The 10440-nt window shown below is 38.5% G+C and overlaps 1 long non-coding RNA gene across 1 annotated transcript; it reads left to right on the top strand.

Moving 5' to 3' along the window:
* The first annotated feature begins 10016 nt into the window (after positions 1-10016).
* On the top strand, positions 10017-10440 carry LOC110799655 (uncharacterized). Its single transcript, XR_002536436.2, has 3 exons — positions 10017-10084; positions 10189-10266; positions 10399-10440. It is a non-coding gene; the product is annotated as an uncharacterized lncRNA (long non-coding RNA).

Below are 10440 nucleotides of genomic sequence, written 5' to 3'. Positions count from 1 at the left end.
CCTTTTCACCAGTTGCAATGCTAAAGTCTATTCGAATAATGTTAGCAATCGCTGCATATTACGATTACGAAATATGGCAGATGGATGTCAAAACTGCTTTCTTAAACGGCGTTTTAACAGAAACTGTGTTTATGACACAGCCTGAAGGTTTTGAGGATCCAAAGAATGCTAAAAAGGTATGCAAGCTAAAGAAGTCAATCTACGGATTGAAGCAGGCATCCAGGAGCTGGAATATACGTTTTGATGAAGCAGTCAGTGACTTTGGTTTCATCAAGAACGCGGACGAATCTTGTGTATACAAGAAGGTCAGTGGGAGCAAAATTGCTTTCCTAGTATTATATGTCGACGACATATTGCTTATCGGAAATGACATTCCTATGTTGAACTCTGTCAAGATTTGGCTTGGGAAATGTTTTTCGATGAAGGATCTAGGAGAAGCACAGTACATATTGGGCATCAAGATTTACAGAGATAGATCTAAAAAGATGATTGGACTTAGTCAAAGCACTTATATCAATAAGGTGCTTGATAGGTTCAAGATGGCGGACTCCAAGCGAGGCTACCTACCCATGTCTCATGGAATGACTCTAAGCAAGACTCAGTGCCCAAAAACACTTGATGAGCGTAGACGAATGAGTGGGATTCCATATGCATCATTGATTGGTTCAATAATGTATGCTATGATATGTACACGCCCGGATGTTGCGTACGCACTCAGTGCTACGAGCAGATACCAGTCAGACCCATGAGAGGCGCATTGGACTGCTGCCAAGAACATTCTGAAGTACCTGAAAAGGCACAAAGATGACTTCCTGGTCTATGGTGGAGATGATGAATTAATTGTTAAAGGCTATACGGACGCAAGTTTCCAAACCGACAAAGATGATTTCAGATCACAGTCTGGGTTTGTCTTCTGCCTCAACGGAGGAGCAGTAAGCTGGAAAAGTGCTAAGCAAAGCACCATTGCGGATTCTACAACTGAAGCGGAGTACATTGCTGCACATGAAGCAGCAAAGGAAGCTATATGGCTAAGGAAGTTCATAGGAGAACTTGGTGTAGTCCCCTCCATTAAAGGACCAATAGCCCTGTATTGTGATAATAACGGAGCTATTGCACAGGCAAAAGAGCCTAGACACCACCAGAGAGTCAAGCATGTACTTCGTAGATTTCACCTTCTACGAGAGTTCGTTGAAAGAAAAGAAGTCGAGATAAGCAAAATTGGAACTGATGACAACATATCAGATCCATTAACTAAACCTCTGCCGCAAGCGAAGCACAACTCGCACACTGCAGCTATGGGAATCAAGCATATTGGAGAATGGCTTTGATGTCTCTGTTTAATGTTTTAAAGTTTTAGAGTTTAAATCTTTGTAAAACATTATTGGTTAATCATTCACAATAAATGAAAGGAATTCATTTTTCCATTTAATTTGTGGTTTATTAAATGATGAGTCCCTTCAACTTGACGATATATTCAAGATAGACTGTCAGGACCAGTCCTGTGACTAAGAAATGTCTATCAAGTGAACTTGAATGTCAAAGGTTGAAAATGGTCCCTAATCGGAGTTTTCTATAAAATTGGACGCATAGAAAACGTTAGACGATTAGAATGCAAGATGACTAGTAGTTCTGTTTCTTGAACTATGTGGACATGGCAATGTCATAATCATTTGCATAGATACTTACTTTGGGAAGACTAGTATCGGACAAGACCTATGAAACTTTACTGTAAGAGATGAAAGTCTGTCATAAGTAAATTTCATTAAATTATTAGACACTAAATCCTCAATACCTGAGTGATTTGAGATTACTTGTTTGAGAACTGGTTGCTTTGACGTTGACCAACCGTCGCACCGTAAAAGGAGGCTATAAAGGCAACGCTCAGGTAATCACCTATCAAACGAAGTCTAATCTCAAGATCGCAAGATTGGGATTGTCCTCCCATAAATCGGGATGAGATGCTTAAAAGTTGTACAAGGCCACTCGGAGAGCTAGAAACTGTGAAATGCATGGCCGTGCTCGGATGAATCATAGGCTATGATTATCTGTTTATTTGATCAGTTGAACTCTGAAACCGAGGAACACCTCTGGACATAATAAGGATGACAACTCTTACCTTATGTTCAAGAGCAAGCATCGAGCGACAAAGGAATTAGGAAATGCACACTTGTCCCTAAGGACAAGTGGGAGACTGAAGGAAATAATGCCCTTGGTCCAAGTATGCATTCTATGTTAAGTCTAATAAATGCGGTTCAGTATTAATTAACAAGTTAATAATTCAGTGAGATCAAGTGAGCTGAATGCCTAGCTAGAGGCCGCTTCAGTTCAAGTGGAATTAATGATATTAATCCACAGCTTACTCTTGACTGAACCCGTAGGGTCACACAAATAGTACGTAAACGGATCAAGTATTTAATGGAATTAAATACTCCATCTATGAATATTCGGAACCGACGGATCTTGGTTTCAGTGGGAGCTAAGATCGTCACAGGCAAGAAATGAATACTCCGGAAACGATGATATTGCCGGAAACGGAAATATGGATCGTATCGGAAATATGAATATTATCCAAGTCGTAGATGTTGCCGGAAACGGAAACATGGTACGTATCGGAAAATATTATTGGAAATGGAAATATTACCAGAATCGGAAATATTACCGGAAACGGAAATATTGTCAGAATCGGAAATATTACCGGAATCGGAAAATAATTCCGGAAACGGAAATATTAAATATTTGTTCGAAACGGAAATTAATTCCGGAATCGGAAATATTAAATATTGTTCGTATCGGAAATAGATTCCGGAAATGGAAATTTAATCGGAAGCGTATCGTACGAATTAGCATCGGACGAGGCTTGCCGGACGAAGGCCCAGCACGAAGCCGGGGCCATCGCCCAGCAAGCATGCGCGCCACAAGCCCAGCCAAGGCAGCGCCCAGGCCTACCGCAAGGCAGGCCCAGCGCGCGCCAAGGGCCACGGCTGCGTGGGCCGTGCTGCGCGGGCTGCTGCTCGCACGCGCATGGGCAGCCCTTGTGGCTGCCGTGTGTGTGTGAGTTTGTGCTCATGCGTGATTCCTGAATCTACAAGAGTCAGTGTATGATTAAGTTTCTATTCCTAATTGGATAAATTAATTAAATAGAATTCATGTAGGATTCTAATTCCAATTAATTCGCATCCTACTAGGATTACGATTCCTTTTCCATAACTCTATAAATAAAGGCCTAGGGGTCATAATTTATATACAAGTTTCAAAGTATTCAAAAGTGAGTTTTTTGAGAGAAAATTAAAACACACATCTTGCTCAAAAGTGCCGAAATTTTCTAGTACCTTAAGGGCGATTCTAGTTGGTCAATCTTAAGGCGGATCCGGACGTGCTGTGGACTATCTACGGAGGGACGACACTTGGAGTCCTAAAAGACTTGTTCTTGTTCGGTTCGGGCGCAGCTAGGGAGGGCACGCAACAAAGAGTATGCATCTAAATTATGCTATATGATTATGTGTAAATAATATGTTGTCCTGGGTTAATGGTTGTTTCCGCATGATCTATGTAGTGTCATATGTATCATAACCTAACAGTTCAAGGGGAGGTGGAGCAGGTTCAAGGGGAGGAAGAAAAACTTCAGCAAGAGGAAGGGGCAGAGGGTCAAGGGGAGGGAGGAAAACTTCAGCAAGAGGAAGGGGCAGAAACCAAGTGAGTTTGTAGGAACTTGTGTTGTTTTATTTATTCCCCAATTTTTTTTACACTTAGACACGTAAACGCGTACTCGAGTTTTCCATGACAGTGACAGTCATATCTAGGTTCTGGTTTGAATTTGTTGTTGTTGTTGTTGTATTTTCAGGTTTGATTCTGTAATCATCTAGTTTATGGTGATCATATAGGTTATGGTTTATAATTGTCTGATTGTGTGTGTCCATTCTTTGTGTTTCCGTTGCAGGTTCCGATTGTTGTTGGGATGTACATTGCATCAGATGGGTCAGCATATACCAATGTAAGTGTTTTTTTTCAATACATATCATTTGCTTTCATCATGCCTTATATAGTCACTCATACCTCTGGTTGTATTTGCAGCAAGGTGGCAGTAGTTCTGCACAGCCTAGAGCAGTGGATAACCAAGCAACACAATCAAGCAAGCCTCGACAGTGTACCAATCAGTAGCATATTTAGCTCAAGAGTACACTAAACTTCAGTGGAATGACAACTCAATATCCAGTTTAGATTGACAACTTTTGTGTATGCCAAAACAGTAGTGGAATTTCAATTTAGGTGTTCACTAGCTAATCTCTGATATTTTGGATTCATAAAACATCGTGCCCTCCTTTTGGTTTCTTGTTGTTGTAACAGTTAGTGATGTTCAATATTACATTAAACATTAATCATATGCTTTCAAAGGGAAAATTTGAATCATTTAATTGGTGCAAACAAATGCTTGTTTATTTCTTCATTGTTGCAAAAATACAGGAACAAAACATCACTATGGGCCATTACAATGGACACTATTTCCAAAGACTATGTAGAAGTTTACTCGGGTGATCATCCTAATTCAAAAACTACTTCAAATACATAATTATGAGGCAAAAAAAAACACCCCAAGAGCATAACAGAGCCATGGAGAAATTCTTCTCATTTCTAGAGGTGTTCATAAGTTCCATGTGTATGTGGCGAAGCTCGATTTTGATTTCCTGATTCTCTTCCTCCAAGTTATCTTTCTTCGTCTGCAATTTTTTTTATTTTCTCTGCCATCAAATGCTGCTCGACCTCCAACTTTGCTATGGCAGAATCCTTCTCCGAAATTGTACATTGTAGCTCTTTAATTTGATTACTTTCAGGAAGAATCCATCTGAAAATTTTACATGTTGTATGCTACACTAATCCAATTCAAATAATGAATGAGAAAATACTGAACACTTACAGAGAAAATTTCCCAATTTTCCCCCCAATTTTATTACCTATTAATTTCAACAAATTAAACAAATTAATCAATGGAAAAATGAAAAATTAAGGATTATTGTACACTTACTGGCCATAAAGGGCATCCATGAAACTTCATTCCAATGTTAGGGCCATGTTTAACAGTCCGCACAACCGAATCATTACCACACTCACATGTCAATGTACTCCGTGAATTTTGAGAAGCTCCAGAACCAATTGAACTTTGCCCCTTGCGAGATTCCATTAACGCTTGATTTTTTTTTAAAAAAAAGCTTAGCTTTCCTTCAATGGTGAAGAAGATGCGTTGGGGAAGAAGAAGAAGGGGAAGAAGAAGAAGAAGAAGAAGAAGAAGAAGAAGAAGAAGAAGAAGAAGAAGAAGAAGAGGGGGACTGAGGTTTTGAATGGGGGAGGGTAAATATAGCTGGAAATAGGGGGGTCCACATACTTTTTATAATGGTTATTAGCCACGTCAGCAAAGTGACCGGCTTCACCTGCTTCGTAACAGGTTGGGAGCACTACAAGTTGAAGGGGTACAAAGCTTAGATTAATAGAGAATAATCGAAAGGTTGGATTAATTTTGGAAAATGGCTCAAAGGTTGGATTATTTAAAGTAAATAATCCATATATTTAAGGGATAAATATTTAAGTTAAATATTTTATAAAAAAGATTGCCAAATAATAATTTTCGAATATCCGTGCGTGCACGAGACCTAATCTAATTGACTTAAAATTTTGACTTTCCTTAACCACCAAGGCACCACCTCATCCACCAAAAATGCCCTACTCCACCACCCGGAGACCCTAGTACCAACACCATATAGCCCGAATTCACCCCTCTCACCACCCAAACCAGTAATACGATACACTTTTATTAAACTAACCCAAGATCCACCAAAATTATTAGATTTTAAGAAAAGTTATCTATACAAACAAACTCCAACTCGTTGATTAACTAATTTTGCAGTGAAATGAACCAAAATATTACCCGTTCTACCAATATAATTATAAGGATTAGGCCTTGTTTAGTTCACCTTATTTCTCCTGATCTGATCTGATCTGACCTGGTCTGATCTGATCTGGTCTGGTCTGATCTGATCTGAACTTCTTTTTTCTGATCTGATCTGATCTGATCTGGTCTGATCTGATCTGATCTGGTTCTTCATAATTAAGTTTTTAAAAAAATCTACATTTATTAATATTAAACGACTTACGTGTAAAATAAATGTTACACAAATTTATAATATTGATATTATTTATTTGACTTTGCTCATGATTTAACTATCCCTTATATTAGATAGACCTAGACATGATCTAGATAGATCGGTTATGATCTATACATATAAGTTCTGATCTATACATATAAGTTCTGATCTGGATATGACATGTATAGATCGATTCTGATCTGGATATGATCTGTACAGATCGATTCTGATCTGGACATGATTTGTACAGATCTGTTCTGTTTGGACATGATCAGTTCTGATCTGGACATGATCTGTACAGTTCAGTACTAATCTGGACATGATCTGTACAGGTCAGTTCTGATCTGGACATGATCTGTACAGACCAGTTCTGATCTGGACATGATCTGTACAGACCAGTTCTGATCTGAACATGATATGTACAGTTCAGTTCTGATCTGGACATGATCTGTACAGATCAGTTCTGATCTGGACATAATCTGTACAGATCAGTTCTGATCTGGACATGATTTGTACACACCAATTCTGATCTGGACATGATCTTTATAGACCAGTTCTGATCTGGATATGAGCTATACAGTTCAGTTCTGATCTGGACATGATCTGTACAAATCAGGTCTGATCTGGACATGATCTGTACAAATCAGGTCTGATCTGGACATGATCTGTACAGATCATTTCTGATCTAGACATCATCTGTACATATCATTTCTGATCTGGTCATGATCTGTATAGACCAGTTCTGATCTGGTCATGATCACTATTAATCAATTCTAATATGGACATGATCTTTGCCGATCAATTCCGATCTGAACATAATCTGTACAGAGTCGATATCTAGACCAGTTATAATCTGGACATGATCTGTACAAATCGGTTTTGATCTGAACATATTGGTTATGTAAGAATTGGATCTGATGTAGACAAGATCTTTGGAGATTTGAACATGATCTGGACATGATCTGTACAGATCAGTTATGATATGGATATTATCTTATTCTATCAGTTCTGGTCTAGATATATACTCCGTAGTAGTTTTGATCTATAAAAATCAGTTTTGATATGGACATGACCTGATCATATCGTTTCTGATCTGGACTTAATGGTTTTAATTTGGACATGATGAATTTGAATGTTTTGTTAATGTTTTTTTATGCCTTAAGTAATAGGTTTTAATTGCACCGACAATAAAATTCTTTTTTATTAAAGCAATAATAGTAATAAATAGTAAATATAATAACAATGATATAAATAATAATAATAATCATCATCATAATAATCTGGTCTGGTCTGATCTGGTCTGATATGATCTGATCTGAACTTATTTTTTCTAATCTGGTCTGATCTGATTTGGTCTGGTCTGATCTGGTCTGATCTGATCTGATCTGATCTGATTAAATCTAAAATAAGTAATAAGGTCCTGAAATAAGGTGAACTAAACAGGGCCTAAGTAGTACTCCGTACTGGAGGAAGTCTTGCTCCATAATGGCTTGTGTCCAATCTGGACACAAGTGGGGGCTTATTGGTATTTTCACCGAAATAAAGGGAGAGGCCCACATGTGTAAAACGGAGTCCGTTTGCTTTGCTGGCCAAAATTTCAGGTTTCAAAAATTTTGAATTTGAAGGAGCTCAGGTATTTACTACTCACAGTGTACTCTCTCTCTCCTCCTTGTTATTCTCTCTCCTCCTTCAAAGCAGTCGAGGTTCCATTTGTGCTCCTCCTTCTATCCAATTTCGCGGCGAAAGTGTTCTGGGCAAAAAATTCACACCTCCATTTTCAAGACGAGCTAGGATTGTTCGTTAATTTGGTGAATTCGTGATAAGAAATTGCGCTGGAGGAAGAATTATTTGTCATCAAGAGGTAAAACCCTAAAACCCAAATCGAAAATTTAAAAAGTTTATGTATTTAGGCTTATTGGAGGGTTTAGGGTTGTAATCCTAATTGTTAAAGTCGTCTAATTTTAAGAATTTCTGATTTTCTGTTAGTTAGGGTTTTTGGTTTAATTGCTGCATGTTTTTGTTCGTTTATTAATAATCGTTTTTTAATATTTGTTTAGGGTTTTGTAGGCTGTTGGTGGAATTAGGAGTATGAATAATGGTTGTTTTGTAACTGGGTTTTGATATTTGGACAAATTTGGTATATTTGATGTCGCCTAAATTATGGAAATTTGTTAGAAATAGTGTTGATAATATGGAGAATAGTACTTAAAATATAGAATTATTTTTAAAAATGATCATAATTTTATATTGATCCTAAAATGGTATTGAAAGTGTTTGACAGTTTGGTATCGCAAATGAGATTTGAATTGGTAGATTTGTACCAAAATGGGTCTAATTACTGGTCTAATTATGTGTGGATGTTTATATGTGTGCATTTTAAAAAGAAAGTAATTGCAGTGTGAAGTTTTTGAATGTTGTGAATTTCTTGTGTTTAGTTTACGTTGTTATTGTAGTCATTAAGTTTTATAATTTTGTAGGAAAATGGGTAAACGTAATGCTCCACTTCCAAAGGACAAAAAAACAGAGGAAGTCGTTGTTAAGGGAAAGGGCGTGTCTACAAGGGCAGGAGCACGAACGGTAATTAGTACAAGAATGCTATTGTATTAAATAGAAGAATCAAATTCTAATCCAATTCTATTTTTAATATTCAGACATAAGTAAACTTGTTGTGTTGTGGGTGTAGAGAACAACTGCATGTGGGCTAAAGGCAGTGGAAGGTTCTTCCAGTGGAAAGAAGAGAAAAGTCTATGATGCGGAGACTAGTGGAGAGGAGGAGCCACGTACAGAGAGCAACGATGACGAGGACGTCGTTAGTATTCATAACGTAACCACTACTATTAGACCAAAGGTTTGTTGAATTGTTAACTACCTATTTCATGGATATCTAGTTTTTGATTGAATGTACATTACTCAGAACAAATGTTTATGATCAATTCTTACATGGTTTTGATTGAGTGGCATTGTTGTATGCATCTTAGTTGAGTGTAGGTGCTCAGGTGAAGAAATCGGAGACTGTTGTGTCCACCAGGCTGAGGAAAGGCATGCATGAGAATGATAGGATTGAGGTGTTTTCAAAGTTGTTGTCACTGTTGGATGACAGCCGAAGGGATTTAGTTAGAAAAATGGGGTTTGGAGCCCTCCTCACCGTGAAACTGCGCAACCTGTCCCCGGAATTTTCCTACTGGTTAGTGACCAGGGTAGATGGTGCTAATGGGGTGTTCTATGGTGGGGGCGATATGGAATTCAGCCTGGATCCCATCCAATTTAACTGCGTTTTGGGGCTGCCTATGGGTACTCAGCCTGTACCATCTCTTAATGGCAACCTAGACACACGCCATAGGAATATAGCAGACTATATTGTTCAGATGTATGGGGATAGTGGTGGGGTTTCTGTTCAGAAAGCTTGGGAATTTGCAGTTGGGATGAGGGATGGACAGGGTAAGGCGGTGGGTACTATTGTCCCAATTGTAACAAGGGAGGAGGAATTTGAATTTAGAATAGCCTTTATGATTGTTATACTGGAGCTGGTGTTGTGCCCAAGCACAGACGGGTTTACCTTGGCGGGAAGGTTGTTACCTGCCGCATCGGTAGCACCGGAGTCAAATTCATATGATTGGTGCACGTTCTGTTTAGAGTGGCTAAAGATATGGTGCAAAATGTTTGCACATCAGTTTGATCAGCATGGAGTTGTTCTGGATTGGGGGGCTGCAGCCTGTTTTTGACTGTTGGTATTACTGAAAATATTTATATTTATTGTGTATAATTTTGCAAAGCTCTTATTTGATTCTAAAGCAAGTTGGTTAATGTTGTAGGTGTTCTACCTGGACCACCTGAATGTTGTTCCTAGGCAATGGTGTGTTATGCCGAGGGTGGTTGTGTGGCCCCAATCTGATGTCGATGCCCTGATAGAGGCAGACAAGAAAGCTGGAGGTGACTATGGAAGAACTCAGGTGAGATGGAATACCAAAAATTCATGTTGTGTGAGTAGTGATTCAGCAGTATAATGATTCATTCATATATGGACTGATGTTTTATTTTGATGTTCCACAACCAGTCTGTTGATGTTGCTTACGGCGAGAGACACCATCCTCGATTGCCAAGAGATATGCGGGGTTCCTACATTGCAAAAGAGGTTAAATCTATTGTGTCTAATCCAATTTGGTTTAATTAGATTATTAGTTGATTAGTTTATAAGTTTCTGGCATCTGTCCCGCGCGCGCACTAGATATTCTGATTGTGTGCTTGGAAAAAAATTTGTATATAGGTTCTGAATGTTTTAACAAGCCGATTTGAGAGAATCGAGGAG

The sequence above is a fragment of the Spinacia oleracea genome, chromosome 2 (genome assembly GCF_020520425.1).
Source record: "Spinacia oleracea cultivar Varoflay chromosome 2, BTI_SOV_V1, whole genome shotgun sequence".
In the NCBI taxonomy this organism is placed as follows: Eukaryota; Viridiplantae; Streptophyta; class Magnoliopsida; order Caryophyllales; family Amaranthaceae; genus Spinacia; species Spinacia oleracea.
This window is presented reverse-complemented; position numbering and strand designations above follow the sequence as displayed.